The 18,910-nt window shown below is 44.8% G+C and overlaps 1 protein-coding gene across 4 annotated transcripts in view; it reads right to left on the reverse strand.

Moving 5' to 3' along the window:
- The window catches only part of FAM168A (family with sequence similarity 168 member A), a 156,810-nt gene that overhangs the window by 83,532 nt on the left and 54,368 nt on the right, over nt 1-18,910 (reverse strand). The gene's annotated exons all lie outside the window — the stretch shown is intronic.

Below are 18,910 nucleotides of genomic sequence, written 5' to 3' on the forward strand. Positions count from 1 at the left end.
GGAGCAGAGTAATCCTGTGCACCCCTACCTTCAGAGGTGCTCGGGATTCGCGATCCCACTTCCAGCAGGCAGCGAACRAAAAGGAAAAGCCACCAATTCAGCCACGGACTTCTCCCACTTGGAGGAGCTGATGCTTTGGGGGYGACACCACCAACCCCAAAGAATAACGGGCCCTTGAGCAATTAGCAGGCACAAGGGCACGTGCTGCCGGCGCGAGCGCTCAGCCGTAGCCGAATCCCGCGAGCTCGCGCCTGCGCGGGAGGTCCTCGGCAACACCGCGGAGCCCGTCGAGGCACCCGACGGAGATTTTAATAGCGYTTCCGTTTATCTAATAAAGATGATTAAACGGTGCCGGGTTATCTTCTTCTAAGTTTTATTTAGAGGAAAGCAAGTAACCTGGGAATTTGTGTCTACTGACTGTCAGTTAAGCAACGGCTCAGTTAATTATCTTAATGAAGCCCATTCCCAGTTCTGATTAATGGAAGAATCAGCCATTAAGCTTTATTAGGCAACACATTTGTCTCCGCGGCTATCCAGTGGCAATTCCAAAGACGAACCCCAAACGATCTTTCTTCAAATTGTGTGTGGGGGGGGGGGTTTCAATGTATTATTTTACAGTTCATAAAATAAACCCATTCTTTCCAAACAAGTCTCTCATGATTGATGCACAATTTGTTAGATCATTAACTCCTTCAGCTTTACTTCAGGATAGTAAACAAGTCAAATGTTAAATGTTAGCAACAACTGACTTGACAACAATTACTGCTTAATTAATTAGCTTCCCTCCAAACCCAAGTTAGCACAGAAGGAGCAATTTGCAAAGCAAAGAAAACCACATTTATAAAGCACGCTGGAAGAAAACGCTACAGACACCCAGATACATATTACGACAGTAGCCAAGGCAGAAGTGGCTTCAGCAATGCACAACACAGTTCTYTAAAAACACGAAAATCGGGGCAAAACTCGATGTACGTGAAACGTTGCGGCTGGGGAYTGACATGGAAGCATAAGGATTTTGTGGTTCCCAGAGCTGCTGTAACTTGGTCCTCCCACCCRCAAGCAGTATCCGGAGTTACTGGTTAAGTCTGAACCACGACGAACATGCACGATATTGCTGCYGGGGTCACGGCACACGCTTTCCTGAGTTTTGTGCATTTAAATTCTTCACGCGCACATATGGGTCCCATTAAACGCAGGTGCTATTTCATGGCGGCAGATACAGGACGGGCTCACGTGTGCACCTTAAACGGCGTAGAAATAAATATACTGTGCGCTTGCATAGGCAGCATGACWGCCTAAATCTCACTGCTTTAACCACAAGACTTTTTCTTTTGCAGATGAAGACTAAATTCAAAAAACATTTACATTCAGAAGACCGATTTTCTTTTCCCCGGTGAAAAAGAAGTTTGATTTAAGCACAAACATCACGTCTGTCATACATCGCATATGCATTATTTCTCTCAACAAATCATCAGACAAAACGCACCAAAATTTGGCACAGGGAAGAAGTCGCTTCCCTTGTCCAAAACCTGTAGGAGATGTTTCAGCCCAAGCAGGTATTTTTTCGGTAAATTGAAACCATCTGCAAGGAGATGGTTCAACAGGAGCACAGTGGGAGGAACAAGCTGCCCAGAGGTGCCAGCACCCCGCGGTGCCCAGGGAGCTGCACCTGCGCCACTCTGAACACAGGCCAGCAAGCCAAAACCTCCTCTTTTTCATCTAAATGCCCTGATGATGCCTCCATCAATGAGTTTTTTTTGCAATTCACATCATCTCTCCGTGATTCAGATTCCACGTCAATGGCGGGAATAAGGCACGAGGATATCTGGAACTTTTAAAAGTCTTAAGCCGTTCTGACAGGGAAAAGCACTATAAAAAACACTGTGGATATGTCTATGTTAACGAATACCTTGGTGCCATCAGAGATGATCAGGAGATGAAAGCGGTTTGCACCGAGGCCCCTACGGTTACACTCTATGCAGCTTGAGGATCTCCTTTGGATTAGTCTGGTCTTCTGGACAGAGTGTCCCCACCAGACGCCTGGTTTGCAGCTGTCTAATGGACCATCACTGCCTTCCACCTCTATGTCCCCGAGAAGCTGAGGTACATGTGATGGGCACCTGGATTGAAGCACACCAAAACCGCTCTGAACACTGAAACAAGGCAATAAGCGGGAGTCACTTCAGAAGTGCCGTACTGCTCTCAATTAAAACACTGATAACGTACGTAGCCTAAGAGCTCCTACTGGTACGTGATGCTTAGGTAACCAAAGATAGATGCCACAAGTAGGACCTGAGAGAAAAAGGAGAGAAGTCAGAGCTGCAAAGGCTTCTTGGCCATAATTAACTGTTAAATCACTAGTAGGWCACCTCAGCCTGGACAACAGCCCAGCAAGTCTTCCTCTTCACCAGGTATCCCCCCAGATATGTCGAGACAGGCTGTGAGGACCTTTGATCCGAGCCCCTTCAGGCATCCTTATGTTCCCAGGAGAAAAGTCAGTAGCTCTTCAGCACGCACAACAGACCAGGCTCCGATCTCAGCGGCGTGCTTTGGCCCTCCACTAACAGCAGGGTCTTACCTCGCTCCGCAGAGGAAAGCGGGGCCATCGCAGCCTGACTTTGGCCTTGCCCAGAAGAGCACACAGCCTGGTCCTACAAGGACAACCACCTAAGGCCAGAGCTGACTCAACTCGCTAACGCAGCGGAAAACAGTTCACGTGTTGCTGGGTTTGGGGGGAGCAGTTTAGCAAGCTGGGTTGGCTCTCCACTAACTCGACAAACAAAGCTAGAGCAAACCAAGGGGCAAGAAAGACAACCTTTGGCCAGGAGCAGGGAAGAACAAGGTGGGAATATCGCACGGGACCTTCTCAGCCCAGCACCCTAAACGCACCTTGAATGTACGTAGGGATGGAAAGCCGTGAATCCAGCCTTCACCAATAACTTATTCCTTTAAAGGACAAAGCAACTTTTGCGACAGTGATGAATTGCTGATGTAGGTGGTACGTTTGCCCGGTCACCCGTGCAATGCTGCATCSTCGTATGGAACAACCACGTAGCGACTGGAAAGCTTTTATCTAACTGCTAAGCACAGCACAACCACCACCGAGTGAGAGGCACACAATGCTAAYGGACAAAAAATAAAGCAGCAAAATCAAATTAAAAGGCAACAGACTTGCTGGGACTCAGCAGACCTGGATTTCATGCCCCAAACCATCAGCGCCTAGGGCAGGTCACCTCACCCTGCTGGGGTGACGCTCTTGCTTGCCTTGTCCATCGGACGGGACGCTCTCCCGAGCGGGGATGGCATCATCCCCACGTTTACAAAGTGCCTGGCTCAATGCATGATCTCTTTTGGGCTCTTCTGGGTGCAAAGGGTAAAAATAAAAAACAATTTGGTGAAAATTACTGCCTACACCTAGCATGCAGTAGGTGGTGTAAGAAACGGGRGGGAAAAAAACAACTCTTTTATGGAGAAGGATGAAAAAGAATGCTGTTTTAGCTGAGATAAAAAGATCGTAATCACATTAGAGGTTGGAGTGGGCTGTGAGGAAGAGGCTTGGGCTTCCTCTCTGTTTGGTATGCAGGGTGCTATTTCCAGCCAGCAGGAAAGAGTAGATGCAAATGGCATTTCAGAGAGATGATTTTCTTTCTTTTTAGCATCTAGCATTAAAACACATTCACATGAGCTTCCAATACATCCTGCAAGACAATTCTATTCAAAAACACATTTTAAACTCATTACAGGCACCTCATTGTGGCCTTTGAAAAGCTACACTGAAATGAGAATAAAACAGGATTAGCCAAATTAAACCTCCTTCGCCACAGTATCTTGCAGCACTTGCTCATGGCCATGAATACACAACAAAAAGCCTAATAGAAACAAATTATAAACAGAAAACACAAGCATTGCTCTATTGCATGAGGCTACCATAGCTTTTTAATCGCTGTGACAGTGATGCTCTGTTGCTGAGAAGCTACTGAGACCCCACCAAGTAGCTGAACTAGGAAGATCTCCAGCAGGAACAGCATGGGAATTAGCTGCTAGCAAACAGTCTCGGGATCCTTTCTGGCTCTAACCTGGTTACATTTTTATCTATTTTCTCTTTCCTGTGAAAGTGCCCGACGTGCCTCCATCATGCTGGGAAGTTACTGCAGATGAAGCGGGAACAGAAACGCGGGAGAGGTCAGCCCAGGAGCCACCACCACAGCACTCAGCAGGCCAGCGTGTCCATCAAAGAGGGTTTCCATGGGGGATCAAAACCAAACAAAAAACGACAGAGGTACACCTTGAAACTACTGCAAATGCAAGACGGAAGGGAAATCTCATCCTGTTATTTTTCTCTGATGTTTATTTTGTGCATTTGAAAACACTGCGTGCGCAAGCAGCTTCACTGCTTCTCCAASTCCTTCAGGCCTCGAGTCTTCTAATACCGATGTTCATGGGTAATTTTAGATGCGAGTGGGCACCAAATTTTAGCATGACTATTTCTATGCATGCATTGGTGGAACTGGGATCTTACATGCCTTTCCGACACTGGTATACAGAAATCTAGGTATTGCCCGTAGAAACAGAGGGAGAGAAAGRCGACGCTGAAGGAGCTCAACAAAATTCAGAAACAAAGGAACAAATTTGGCACGCAAGATTCAGGAAGGTTGTATTTTTCGTTTTCTTTTCAAATTAAGTGAATAAAGTCTTTATAAACATAGTGTTACAAATAAATATATTTTGTAGCGTTCTTAAAACTGACACTAACTGAAAGGCACATCTTTCGGGGTTCTCAAAAAAATTAAATAGTAAATCTAAGTTTAAGTAAAACTGTAAAGAAAAGAGCAAATAATGCAAATGTGAGCTCTTCTGAATAAGACACCTACCTTGCCTTAGTCATTTGTGAAATTGGGATGCAAGGCCTTTTGAAAGACTTGTTTCTTATGTTTTCTTTTGAAGTACAGTGGTATTTTCTCCTCTGGGTGTTTGCGCATATGTACCAAAAATTTATTTATTTCACGTAGGAAAGCAGAGAATCAAGCACTAGAGAACGTGAGCAAAGATAAAAGACAAACCCCAAAGATACATTTCTTCCTTGATCTGCATATCCCCTCTTTAAATTCATTTTATACAAATCACATGCTAATAGTATTCAGCCCAAAACCTCCTTGAACATGAAGAAACCTCCTGACCTTACATTACACTCAAATTCCAATAATTTCCTGACAATTTTTTTCAGTTAAGTCATTTGCAGCTTGACCCTCACTTGGGAGCTGCCAAACAATAATTAAATTAATTTCCAATTCATCCGCTAAAGGTCGATTTAGGCAAGCTACAAAGCTACATCTCACCTTTCCCCAAATAAACCTGCGGGGACAGTATGTACAGTCTCAGAGGTTCATTTAATATGATTTAGTTTTCCACAACCACACACTTGCTGTTTACACAGTATTACAGTAACTAAACGTCGACTGAACATATTTTGAGCAAAGCAAAATAATTAACCTGTTCAAGATCTTATTAAAAAAATAATTCAGGTCAAAGTTGCTACAATTTTAGATAACCTTCTATTAATAAAACTTATAGTAATAAAATAAAATGCAAATAAAAACAAAATTAGTTTAAGAAGGGAAATCAAAGAAAGACCAGACTCCGCAAAAAGCGTAAGGCTTCATCTAGCAGTAAATTATTAATGGTGGGGCTTGTCTGTAGAGTACATCTACTTTTGCTGTTCCTTTGATAATATTTCAACTCCACCTTGATGTTTATACATATCTAGGTAGGGCACCATATGGAGCCTGAATATTCCTTTTTTCCTACAGTTCTCTCCATTTCTCATCCAAGCCAACGCAACGGCCTCACTCCCAAAGGAAACTTCAGCTCTGCTCTGCTCTTGCTCTACCTGGATGACTGCAAGCTCCAGCTCCCCAGAGCCGAGCAACGTAGCGCACCGCTTCACAAACTCACGCGGCAGCAGCAGAACTGGCATCCTYCTCCTCAAACCATCCCACCGATACTTCTATTAATATTAAAACTCAGTTCCGATTGCCATCTTTATTTCCAAAATGCCCAGGAAGTGCTATCTAGCAGCAAGAGCTGGGCAAGAAGTTGTTCTACGCTGAGAAAATGTTCACCATTTCAAAAGGCAAGATGCTCCGCACRGTTTTACACTATTAAAATTCTGGATTAGACAAGCTAGTTTGAACCAAATCCTCTCYGTTCAGGAGACAGCAACTCAGAGAGACTACAGAAAGAGTATGATAAGAACATATTTGAAGCATGGCCATTACCTGATGCAATCRTGGACATTCAACGTCAAAACACTGGTGGTGTTTAATTCTGCAATACGCTTAATGCAGCTGGTTATTACTGCAACGTCACTTGTGTACAATCTTTCACGTACTTCTTCGAGGTTCTGGACATGAATAAGTTACGTTATTCATTAGTTATACTGACAATTTATTTTCTTTGTAGATGTTTTACATCCCACCGCTTCAGCGACCAGAAAGACACCTGTATTTGTATCAGAATAATCCTAGGAGTCCCAGGTTCAGCCAACGAGCCAGCTAAAACGCTGGCCCCTGCCACAAAGAACTTGCCATCCAAGGATAAGCCAACAGGCACGCGGACAAACTGAAAAATGCACGGAGAAAACGAGACCTCCCCAACCCGATGCTGCCTGCTGATGCCACGCACCGACACTCCAGTTCTCACGCAATGAAACATTAGCGGTGGAGCTGAAACCCAGATCAGGGGTGGAGGTGGAGATCCGAGACAACTGGAAGTGCTCCCAAGGCTGCTGTAGAGCCAGGGATTTTCGTAAAGCACTGAACATATTAAATCTCAAAGAGCAGGTGTGGGAAAAGCAAGAAAGAGCTGGATACTTTACAGATCCCAGCAAGACCRGTAATACCCATCTATGCACGGGGAAGAGCGAGGCACAGGCAGGTGACAGGGACTGGCTGGGAGTCATCTAGCCAAGCCCACAAGGAATCGCATTTCTGTCATCCCTTGCCCTCTCTCAGACAAATAACTAAACCCACAAGTACTTCATCAGAGAAAAGTCTGGAGAAATACGGAGAAAATCCATAATGGGAACAAGCCCTGGTGCCTGCATTGTATTAAAAATTAAACGGATAATTTATAAGCACAAAGCCGGTCTTGACTTCCAAATTTACTGATCTCATGCTGCCCCAAAATAAATACCAAGACAAGGAAAAGCTTGACCTTTCAGTTGCTGAAGTTTACGTTCTGCTAAAAGTCAAGGGATCCAAACAATTTGACGATGCAATTATGCTAGACAGTATATAAAAATATAGCAGAGAAAATCCTCGTCCTGAGGAAGCAAGAGGCATGGGAGGAACACCGAACCACTGCAACGAGTTGTTGCACTCAGTAAGAACAAACGGGTGCTCAGTGAGCCCGAACGTGGTACAGAAAACCAGCAACAGCTTGTGTGTCATATTATTTGAATTAAGCAGAGCTTATGAAAATACCCTTATGGGCTTCAGTAAAACAGAAGACAGTTTGCCTACAACAAAACTTCAGCAACGAGAAAAGAATTAGGCTAACACAACTGACTTTATATTAAATAGTTTGTTTCCAGAGAACACAAGTCTGTATATGCAGATGAATTTTGCAAGATAAATTCCTTGCCTTATATCTACAGGACAGATGGGTTGCGCCAGCAGGTAACCTATAGATTACTTATTTAAATACATTTGTTTATTTTTTTTTTAAATGGCAGAAGCACCACGAGCTCCTATTCTGGAAATAAAAAGATTTTTCAGAAGCTTCGGTTCAGTTGTCAAATATTAAGGTAGGGTGACTAATATCAAAATACCGATCTACCTCTCGATACAGCATATGTCCAGCTTCAGATGTGCGGGGACCCCAACACGAAGATGTGCACGCAGCTGTGGAACTGCAGATCTCAAAGAGAAGCAAAATACATTTTGTGTCCTCTGTGTCCCTAAAACCATCCTCAAACCACTTCCCTGAGTTATTCCTACTAATTTCTTTAACCTGAGGCTTTGCTGGCTTTCCCGTTGGCAACGAACCCTGCCGTACCATCGTACTTAGTGCTCCGGCTCTGCACCCCAACTGAGCCGTGTCCTCCTCCACTTGATTGTCTCGATTCTTGCATCTCAGCGAGCCTCGGTCACCGTGTTTTGCTAAAAAGACCTCTCAGGACACACAGTTTGAAGATGGGTCCCTGGTTAACAGCTACATTTCTTTCCTTTTCAGATTCATTTGCCTTGAACTGACAAGAGGCAACAGCCACAAACCGCAGCGTGGGAGACGCAAGTTGGCCATTAGGAAAAGTTTTCTGAAGAGGAGGGAACTGCAGTCCAGGAACAGGTTTTCTGGCAAGTTTTGGGGATCTCCATCCGGGGAGGTTTTGAAGACCGGTCTACACGAGGCCATGGCTAACCTGATCTGGTGCTGGTACATCCCCACTTTGACCTAAGGGACTAGATGACTTTGGAGGTCCAGTTCAACCAACGTTTCTAGGACATGATCTCAATCCTCAAATAGTTTGTGCTGTAAATACTCATTTCTCAGATCCCCATCTCCCGCCACAGTCTCAGGCCACAATTTTCTGGCTCTTAGCCATAATTACTTCCCAAATAATTTTCCAAAGGCTTAGACCTTTCCTAGTAGCCTCAAGTCATACATTTTCTTGATACTTGGTAGGACACCAGAAATCCTGGGCTGGAGCAGGGAGCGTTCATGCTTTCTCTTTCATTGATTTCTATACTATTGAGTATCAGTAAAACAGACAATATAAAGACACCTCACAAGATCATGAAAACTTATTCACCACATTAGCTATGATACTAAACAACCCGAATGATCGTGGTCCTTGTCAGATGAGAACAGGTTTTCAAATCGGATCTAATTGACATTATTAATCTATCTAGCACAGAATTTGACCTACCATAAAATTACTGGAACCGGTTATAAAATTTCCCTGGATTATAACTATCTATTCTAGAACACAACRATTGTTTTCATCCTTTCACTGCAAAAAAGCAAAATAACATTCTCAGTTATTTTTATTTCCTGAGACTTCTTGAGCTGCTTCAGACCACTCACTGGCAGCCACCGCACCTTCTCCTACGAGAAACTAAATTTCAGCAATCGCACACAAACTGTCTCTCTCTGAATATTATTCTGTGACTAGTTTTATGTTACTAATAAAAATAAACTTACCCTCCTCCAAGCGTTTTAAAAATATTAAGTAATCCATAATATTCATAATAATAACCCAAAATATTCAGTAAACCACTGCAGCTTCTTTTTATAGATGACGAAAAGGCTGAAGGAGCTTGGTTAGGCGCCTTGCTTGAGGTGAGCAAACCCACCGTGCCGGGACCCAGCTTCAGCTCCTGGGCTCAGAACTTGCTGCCATCCTTATATTATTTTTAATACAGAAGACCCAAGTACTTAAGCATTTCAGAGGGGCAGACCTCCACCTCAGACAGATTACAGAGTAATTTAAAATGTGCTGCAATGAGATAGAGAAATATCACACTGGAAAAGGAGTCGGAAGAGAGACTACGGCAGTGATTTGACCGTGCAGTTCCTTGCATTTGGCATACCCAAATCACAGCGGTTACATGAACTCTCGTTTTCATTTCAGCCTACAGTATAACATTTTTTCTTCTTTTCCATTGGGTCAGACTAAGCTGTATTAACCAATTTCTGACAGAAATTTTTCAATACCAGAAAAAAAAAAATCACATTATCCTCACAGACATGTTTTAAGTTACATTTTGTTCAAAATTTCCAGCCACCACCACTAATTACCTTCCTTCAGTTCTCATAATTACTCCCCTCGGTATGGGAGAATCACTTTCCAGCCATTTCCCGAATATTGAAAACATTGCTCCTTCCCACGCACCGCAATAGGATAAAAATCTAAATTTGCTTCTGAATGGATTACACAATACAAAGTTGACACACCAGAAATACAACGTATTTCTGGAATTAAAATCCGACGAGGGCAGAGATGTCCTTTCAATAATATATGGGACAGAATCCTCTAGGCTTTGTTTGGTGAGCATCCAAATTCACCTCGCTGCAGGTTTTGACTACGTGATTTATTATGTGATTTATTAGCCACGACGGTTCCTCATTGTCCTCTAACGATCTCCTCCCAGGTCCTCTTTTTTTTGGCAGCGGGCTTTCTTCTCTGGCCAAGGCTGGAAACCCCAGGACAGCAGCAGGGGAGATGGAGCACTCTTCCCACCGGTACCCCACCAGTAGGCAGCACACCAAATCCCTGCCTGTCCTCTCATCATTTTGGTCATTCTGCTGCAAGGACAAAGACAGGGATACAGAGACTGGCAAAAACGAAATTTAACTGCACGTGGGGGGGGATCAGTCCTCCACAACGGTCCCTTCTTCCTTAACCGTTTTGGAATCTTTGTTCTGAAACAAAACCAGATCAGGAAAGACGAAGGAGAACACAGGCTCAATCTGCTAGCGGAAACGGACATTTGGCAAGAGGTTTGCCCATCATCCTCCTTTTGTAATTAATTTTGTGTTGGCAAGAGGTACCGTATTAACGAACCCCGRAGACTGCAAGTCTTTCCTATCCATAGGACGGCACACGCTGGCATCCTTTCATTAGGTTTGGAAAGTTCTCTACAAGGAAGCAGAACGACAATCAGATCTATGTCGGTCTTGGAGTGCCTGATGCTACCGAAGACCAACGCCTGGCAAATATGTGCTGCAAAAGTGGCACCGCTTAAAAATATACATATAGAAGAACCCTACTGGCTTTTTCAGATGAAAGTTGCCAAGTGGTGAGCAAACAGAACTCGAGTTCAGAAAATAAGAGATCTGTATCCATCGTAAGCAGAGCTCAGGCATGGTTTTTACTTCCTACAGCAACATGGAACAGTCAGTGCAAAAAATAAAGATGCAAGCCCAATGGCTATCACAAGCCATCAAAATACATATAATCAAAATTGAAAATATCAAATAAATTAGTTTACATAAATGCTAAATACTTATTTAATCACATCCACCTCTCAAGCATCCAAGTCAAGTGGGATAGGGGATGGTCTCGAGGCTGCTCCCCAGTCCCCAAAAGGTCTGCCAACACTTTGAGGGAAGGCTAAGGACCACCAGATCAGCTCCTGGTCCCTGCTATCCTTTCTTCCCCCCAGCTTCTCCAGCCTCACTGCCTACATGGCTGAATCATGCGGCTCTTCTGGGCAGCAGCATGTGGGCAAGGGGGAAGAGGGACAGAGGGACCATCCTCCCTCCTGCCACGTCCCTCCACCGCTGCAAATGCTCACCTGTTTCTGCGCAAAAGTCTTGGCTGATCTACTTCTCTATTACATATCTAATTTGCACTATATTTGAATTATCCTTACTACGTAGTGATTCTTTCAGAGGCTCTAACTGAGCCTAAGACTCCACRGGTGGATGCTGCAGAAGCTCTTGCTAGGAGAGCGTTTCCCCAGGGTATCATCAGAGGTGGGTGCAACACAGAAAGCACGTTTAAGCGAGATGACCATCATCTGAAGTCTTTAAACGCCGGCCGCACGTGCTCATAAAGCCATGCTGCRTCTCAAACACAAGTCAGACGCTCAATACAGAATTACCCGAGTTTAGGAGCACGCGCTCGACAGGAGGCAGGAGACCACGAGTCTCTAGGATGACTCTATACTACACGCAGTGTGCAGTCAATGAGCATATTCATTTCATAACCGCTGTAAAAGCCAAGTATTTTTCAGTATTCTGCCATTACAGAGGATTTTTTGGCGCTCTTTCACCTCAACAGTCATTCCGTTTTTCAGTGAATATATCCAAAGCAGGAGGCCAAAACCAGGAGTGCTTTTGCAGCTCATGGAAAGAAAAGGGATAAAAGGCCACTGCAAGCCAACAGGTAGCCCTTTCCATAGGTTTCCGGACTTTCCTTCCTTCTAAGAGTATAGTGCTGTTTCCAAACAATTGCAATTACCAGAATTTTTCATAAAAGTAATATTAAAAAAAGATAACACGTTCAGTTGTCGGAGGATATAGCACAACATTAAAACTCAAGAGGGCATCTAGCAATAACACTATTAATTTAATTCACAAATCTGTCATTCACATTAGCTTAGGCCTGAGGAATGCCAGAGCCTCCATACAGAGAGCTACAAAGACTTTCGATTCAGCAGTGATAAAAATCTTATTTTCTATCAGTCAGTGTCCTTTTGATGCTATGACTCCTGCTCTGAAAAAAAGAGTCTAAAAGCTTTAATTTGCCACAGAATGGCTTAATTTCATGTTAATCCCTATCATGAGAAACCAATTTTACAATTTAACTGATTCAGTGATTTAAAAAAAAACAAAAAAAACCCTACAGTCAACAGATTACTCCAAATCTTACACACATGCTGCCACCACAGCTCAGATTGCCTCTGCAAAATCTGTTTAATTACAGCTTGCCTGAACTTTCCGCATTTTTAATATAATTTCAGTGTTATTATAGGTACAAAGGCAAAAGTTTAACGGAAGACGCAACGTATAATCTTTGGCTAACAGCCTTCTGCAAAATCAAGTGAAATTAAACTTTAACATCTCCGGCTAGGTCTTAGCACCATAAACAAGAAAACAGAAATAACGCGTCAAAACACGCGCTCGCTGCTTCCTTAATGTAGACACACGGTAATCGTTAGGTCTCGTTACTAAAGGCAACGCGGAGTCCAGCACCTGCACACCTCCAAATGGATCTGTAACGGATGCCGCCTGCCATCAGCTGCGATTTGACTAGTCTTCGCATTCAGCTCCGCAGCTGTGTCGCAGCCCACGTCCCTGCAGAGAAGCTCACGCTTGCCGTTAGCTTGGGCACGTTCCCCACCTGCGTTAAGCGTTCAGCTATGCGCTTAGACTCGGGTCCTTACCTTACACAGGCTTCAAGGTAAAGCCTATCTTTTGCACGCCCTGCAAAGAGCCTGGGTATCCGTGTGACAAACCTAAATACCCGGTTTACAGCTTCGCGCTCCTCATTTGCACATTTTGGGGAAAAAAAAACCAAGCCCTTCATTCACAACCAATTTGTGACACATTTATTTTCCCCCTGATGAAATCATCTCCTTTTTGCCATCGTTCTTCAGAACGATTCAGTGTGTGTCTTAAATTAATTCTACTTTATCAATCATCTGGCAGGTAYGTAGCACCTACTCAAGTGACTTCCTTTCTCCAAATTTTTCTCCTGCTCTGACGATGCTTGCAGCGATATTACCTGCGACAACAAACACACAGCCTGGCAAGGTACTCATTTTTTGAGACTCAATCTGCAGCCAATTTTTAATGAATTAACAGATTGGTTTTTACACACTCAAAAGATGAGTTCGATATTCCAAGACAGTGTTTTGTAAAGTCCGGGCTGGGCTGTGCTATGTTCTTCTTAAAAAAGCAACAGCAAACCAACAGAAACGGTTTCAGTTCAAAGATCATTTCAGTTTTAACAGGCACCGGTGCGGATGAACGGATGTCTGGAGAAGAACTAACAAGGAACCGTGGGCTATCGACCACAAATCGAATCGAATCGAATCCAGTAAGCGTAGCAAAATCCCCGCCAGTCCGACCTACTCTGTTAGTAAGACGGAGAACCGGTTGGATGYGCCTCCTCTGCGAGACCGGTCCGAAGGTGTCCGACGACGCAACCGGCAGAGAAAGCAGAGGGAGAGCGCAGGGCAGGACCTGGGAGAGCTTCCCGTGGATTGCCAGGCAACACRGAAAAAACTGGCCCGGACGGAAAGAAAAGGAGGGCAAAGTGAGAGAGTAATCGTGACCTCCGCAACCTGGAGAGCCTGGGAACGTGCACTGCATAAAGAACCAGCATTACACAGCAAGGCGCGTCTCAAAAGTCTTCCCCTCTTCTTTTTTTTTTGGTAAGGAAATAGATTTCTTTCAATAACTTTAAAATAATCTAATTATCATTTTTCAATTCACAGTATATATATCTAAATTTCTTCRTGACTATTAATGCATTTATGTATAATGGTGCACGTGGTTAAAACTTAGAGCACAGGGACTGATACGCTATAGAGCGTCTCAAGGGTAAATTTATCGGCGGGGGAGAAGGGGTCCCCGCRGTTTTGGGGCTCCACTTCCCCCTGCCAAAATCCCCTACCGAGACGCGGGAGTTTCGGCCGAGCAGCCGAGTCGGGCCTCCATCACCTTGCGGCCGAGCTGCCGCAGGGTCGATAACGTTGCCACGTGGGTAACGGCTCCGGCGGCACGATGGGGTTCACCACGCGACGGGCTCCTGATGAACACTCCTGCGGGGACGGAGGGATTCTCCCCGGCGGACGAAGACAGCTCAGATAATCTGCTTGAGCGCCAAAGCCATCGTCGGTAGCATCCGAATGTCAGGTTGGGGCTCCGTGAAAYCCTAATGGCAAGCTGCATACCGCGGCTCTCGTACGGCGAATTCTTCGTACGGTACGTGACTTGCAAAACGTTGCGATGATCTTAAAAACTCCATGATCAAGGGGAAAGCCGTTTACGCAAGAAAAACCCCCCACTAATTAAGGAACACAAACGAGCTGGATTATACGCTCAGAGGAGGAAAATACAGAGGTGTGGGAAAGCRTTACAAAATGCAAAAGCCACAAGCGGATCTCCAGGTCCAACAGCGGGAACAGAGGAGGCTGAGTCACAGCAGCTATATTTGGTAGAAATCCAGAAGAATCATTCCCAAAATAGGTTTAAAAAGTACTGCGAAAAAGGAAATACCATTGCAAATATAGAGAGAAAGATCTAGTCTTCGAGTTTAACACAGCAGCAGAAGCCCAGGGGTCACTAGCCTCCAAATCTAGTGAAACACTGGAGTAGTTGAAGAGGATCTTTATTAAACGTAATCCTGGATTACAAAAGAGAAACAGCAGAATACCTATTTCCAAACTCGTAATCCAGAATTGGACACTTTCTTTCACTAGAACTAGCTTGCTTCTTTATTCAAGTGGACCAGTGTTTTTTCCAAAAAATACATAAAGCTTCAGATGAACGCAGTGAGAATGCCGGAGTTTTACTTTCCCAGAGATAACGAGACCGAATAAAGAGTGTTTCAGAAAGGTCTTCTGAGTACACGCAAGCCAGAAGTAGTTTAAGAACTCAAGTTTCCCCCAAAGATCGGGCTCACAGAAGCACTGTGGTGGCAGCCAGCAGGTTGGCGCACCTTCGAGGTGTCCTTGCAGCCCATAACCTCAGGTACCTTCTCTCTGCTACCCTCTTTTGCCACATCTGGACAACATCCCTTCACCAATCCACTCGCTCCCGCGCTGGAAGAGCGCAAGCCTTCCTGCAAGCCTGGCTCATGGAGCAGTTCTTCACCCACCAGGGACATTCAAAGCAAGGTGCTTCTAGGCTGGCCCCCAAGTAATTCAAATATTCACTTGTTTGTATTTGAAAAACGTTATAGCTTGTCTGGAACCAATGAATGTTTCCTAGGTCTCAGCCGAGGCAGCAAGCCAAGTGCAAGATTAACCTGACTCTACGCTGGTACTTCCTCTTAATTCGACACTTGCTCTTGGTGGGGAGGAGGCATCTTACATATTTCTGGCATACAGATAACTGGCCCTCAATAGATCACTATTATTATATGGCTTTGCTCCTCTTTAGCCCCTTTGGACAACTTAGAATGGGTTATTTTGGCRGTTGTTCCCTTCTCTCTGTACTGTAATGACCATTTAAGTCATCTGAGGTGCTCTTCTCAAAAACCTGAGCTTTGAAGGAAAAAGTCAGGGGAAACACACAAATGCAACTTGTTCTTTCTGGACGCACGTTCCAGAGCCTGTTTTCCAGTACTGAAATCTATTTTTACTTGCTGGCCTAAAATGTTAGTATTTCACCTACAAATACTACAGACGCATTTACAGGTATGGATTCTCCACTCAGCATCGCCTTGAAATAATGCTTCAGGTCCCATAACCAGCAGGGCTTTTTAATCCAGCTTCTGCAAGGAACTACCCCACGAGGAGCTGGAGAGTTTATGCAATTTTCAAAGCAGATCTCCGATTTCTTTGGGGGAGTTTTGTTACGAGTTTATGAACATTTCTAATTTGGTTCTGACGCCGCGAACAACAGCTTTGCTAAACCGTGGACCTTGCGCTGATGCTTCAAACGAGGCACGAAAAGCCAAATGAATTGCACTTCTTAGAGTTTGCATTAGCAGAGCGCGAGGCATCCCCGTTCTGGAGGCCTGTGACAGCCGCCGCACACGAACCCCGTGCCGGCCAAACGGGAGGCAGCAAGCGAGTATAACCCACGGCAGCACAACCAGCACTCATCACAGCACGCTGTCTCGCAGAGGTTCGGTTGCGTACYGCTGCTAAGAGGACACCAAGGAATAGAAGTAGCAGTCGTGCAAGTGTTCAGAGGCAGTTCTTCTCCACCATCAGGGCAGTGTTTGCAAAAACCAAATGGTGAGGGAGAAGGAGGAGGGGGACTGCCATCAAAGGCCAGCTGGAGGGGGGTAACAGGCTCCCCTACAGACCRAGAAACAACATATAGGGTGGAAATAGGCTGCAAAATGCTTATGTGTGAAAAGATGAAGGCAGGGAGACAGTAGAGGGATGTAAATAGGGGGACAACTTGGTCACAAGGACAACTAAGATGATTTCTGTAGCCCAAAGGATGGAAATGATCTTACAGAATTCTCACCTAGTCCATCACCATGATGGAGATAACAGCACCAACATTATCCTGTTAACAGGCAGATCTACAATCAAGTAATTCGGAATGAATAAATAAATAAGCATTATAATTTACTCTGCCTCTGTAAGAACACATCCTGCAGCCCCTGTCCAGCTGAAAGCAAAAGTGTCACCTCCCTCCAACAGGCTTTGACCTAAGAAACATGACAAATGGGATCATCTGCCGCTGTCCTATTTACAGGAGAGTTGGTCACCTGAAGGTAATAACACGCACATTATCATCCAAACTGCCCTGCTATAAAATCTTCTGTCASATATCTCCTTCTGAGACACAAGTTCCACCTCTGTCACAAAAGCTACAGGAAAAAAGGAAGAAGAATTTGTGGTTAAAATACCGAACAATGTCCTAGATCTGAGCTGAAATCCCAGTTGTGCCTCTGTAATTCTGGGATAGGGAAGCTTTTTTGCAACAGGTATCATTAACACACACAGAGGGATACAGGGTGCCCTGCTGCTTCCTTACAAATGTCCCAATCTGAACAGCAAGCAGATTTGGAGCTCCACAAAGTCCACGTTAAGGCTCTGAGGAGTTTCCTAGAAGGCCAATGGTATTAACAGATGCTTCAAGGCTTGTAGCTGGCAAACACTCCGTAAAAAGCAGAGGGGGGATGAAGAAGACTCAGCAAAACAAACTCGCTCTCTCCTGGAGCAGAGGAGTGATCTCGGCCAGCCGTGGGGGCATCAGCAGCTCCTGCTGAGCTCAGACGCAGCCATGTCAGCTCCTGGGAGAAAAGCCAGCMGGAGCTAGTGCAGGTGACAAGGGTGCTAGCTCAGATGGCAGGTAGACTCCAGCCTAAGGCTGCTTCCTTAGCGCTGCTCACCCTGCACACCTCATCTCTGCAACCCATCTTCTTTATACGTCTCCTGGAGAGAATGCCCTGAACAACCTACAGCTCCTTCACTTGCCTCCGGGAAAGAACGAGAGATTGCAAAAGGGATTACACGGACAGCTTTGCTACAGAAGCCTTGCTTAAAGCCATCTCAGCACATGATTCTGGACAACTGACCTGCTGCTTGGGCTTCCCCYGTGCCAAAGTTATATGCATTTAAAAATCTGTCTAGAGGATTCCTGCGTTTGGGAAGCTTGTCAGGAGGGAATGGACTTCACACATTTTTCAGGAAACATTTGCACTTTCCCATTGTTTCATTGAGATCTGCAACACTTGGTTTTGGAGTGTGAGATGGAACTGGAAGGAAGGATAACCCAGAAAATAAAATGGGTCTGGGCTCCCAGCGGCTACAACCTGAGCTTTAAGGAGAGATGATGAGTTCAGAAAATAGAAACTGAGAGCAGGAGATGCAAATAAACAGAAAACAATAAAGACATATTAACATAGGCGCAATTTCATAGCAGTAAAACGAGATTTTGGAAGGAAAAAAAAAAATCACTGCAGGGAATGCAGCTAATTCCCCTGGACAAGCAAATTAGCTGCATCAAGCATCAGCGGTAGCTCAGACTCCATCTCGATTTGAACYCTCAGGCTCTCGATTTTGGTCCCTGTCTGATCTTTCAAACATTACACAGGATGCAGGCAAGCAGCAGTGTGGTATGGAGGCAGGGTTCAGCTCAAGTCTCATATTAAAGGCTTATTTCCAGGCATCCAAAGCAGCTTTCCACAGCTATTCAGCATGTGCTCAGGTGGAGCTGGAGCAGCTGGTGGCAAGGAAATGATATCCTGATCCAAGCCCATCAGGGAGCAGGGCACAGTTGCTGGTTATTGAGAATGAAATGGTGACGGCAGTTATCTCCATGGGCGCAGCACCAAGCGTCCACTGCTCTTCTGATCCTGTACTGGCTAGGCACGACTTCTGGAGGACATGGAAATCACAYGCACCTTCACCAATTGCTCACCTTCCCCATGTTCCTCAGGATTTTAYAGATATGCATCCTTCTTCTATGTCAGCAGGGTATCTATACTACTACGCCGGCAACTGTGGTATCTCAATGCCTGCACTACTTAAGTACAAGGAGAGACACCTTGTCGAGTTATAACAGACAGAACAAGGTATGGGCAGATGCCTGCAAGTCTGAGAAACCAACTTCCAAAGAAGAGGTTGCGTCATGCAGTATTTTTAGAGCGGTTTACAACACAGGTTTCTCGGACCGCGGTGGAAGGTAGTCACTATAAATATAGCCACAACAATATCCCCAGTGATCTTTGGCTCTTTAGCCAGTTTTGCTCAGGTTAAACTTTACACTC

The sequence above is a fragment of the Apteryx rowi genome, unplaced genomic scaffold (genome assembly GCF_003343035.1).
Source record: "Apteryx rowi isolate R43461 unplaced genomic scaffold, aptRow1 scaffold_660, whole genome shotgun sequence".
Classification (NCBI taxonomy): domain Eukaryota; kingdom Metazoa; phylum Chordata; class Aves; order Apterygiformes; family Apterygidae; genus Apteryx; species Apteryx rowi.